This window comes from Alligator sinensis, unplaced genomic scaffold (genome assembly GCF_000455745.1).
Source record: "Alligator sinensis unplaced genomic scaffold, ASM45574v1 scaffold1354_1, whole genome shotgun sequence".
Taxonomy (NCBI): domain Eukaryota; kingdom Metazoa; phylum Chordata; order Crocodylia; family Alligatoridae; genus Alligator; species Alligator sinensis.
Window position 1 is genome coordinate 171650 of NW_005842344.1, and position 1168 is coordinate 172817.

Here is a 1168-nt window from a genome sequence, read left to right on the forward strand (position 1 = left end):
CGCCCGCTGCAGCTAGCCCCAGCCGCAGACTGGCCAGGCCTCCCTCCTCTTCCCGCCTGTCCAGGGCCTGGGTGGACGGGGCCTCCACCTTCCCCTCGCCAGAGACAGGCTCTCGGGGGCGGCGAGGCTCTGTGAAGGGCCTGGCCCCGTCCCGATCGAGGGCTGCCCCTTCTCCGAGGTGGCAGGGTGGCGACCACACTGTCCGGGCGGTGCCCGGTGCCCCAGGGGCTGCCCTTGCTTCCCCCTTCCTTTCGTCTGCGGGCTGCGGAGGGGGCAGAGACATGGGTAAACCCCTGCTGGGCTCATCGCTGCCACCGGTGTCCGTTCAGAAGCACCCCGGGGGGCTATCCTGCCGGGGGGCTGGCCTGTGCACTGCAGGAGGCTGTGGCCCCCGCCGGGGCAGCGGCGGTAGCGTCGGGGCTGCTCTGCCAGGAGCATCCGGCATCCCCGGGAGGGGCTGGGCATTGGGGCAGCCGGGCCCGAGGGCAGGGCTAGCCTGGCAGCCTCTTCTCTGCATTGCAAGTCTCCGGGGGTGCAGATCTGCCTTCCGCAGGGGTGGGATCGGGTCCGTCAGGTCACTGCTCGGCTCCCCCGGGGCCGTGGATGGCGGGGGGCTCTGCAAGGTGCTTTGCTGGAGCCCAGTGCAGGGCTGATGCCGGGGGTCTGCTCCCGTGTGCTGAAGGGTCTCCTAGGGCAGGGGGCTGGTGGAATGCCCCCCCCCCCTTCCCCTCCTGCTCTCTCTTGCATCTGGCACCGTGCAGCTCTGGCCGAGAAACCTCGGCAGAGAGAGCATCGGGGCTGGTCCCTGCGGCCTGTGCTGGAGCCGGCACGACCTGGGAGCCTGCAGTCAGGGCTGGAGTCCCAGCCCCAGGGCTGGGAGGGTCTGCGGGCCCCAGGGCGGCGGGCAGTGCAGTGACCCGCCTGCCTCCCGCTGCCCTGAAGCTCCGCGGAGGTCGGGGAGGGGAGGCCTGAGGGCGGCTTGGCCGTGCGGGGAGCTCCGGCCGGACCGAGGGGCTGCGGTGGGAGCTCCGCACCGGCGCCTCCTCTACACGGAGCAGGGAGCCGTCTTGTGCCGCCCGTCCCCCCTCGCCCCGCTGGGCTCTAGGCCCCGCTCCCCCGGGGGCTGTAGCCCCCGCGCCCATTCCCGCGGCTCCCCGCGCCCCCCCGC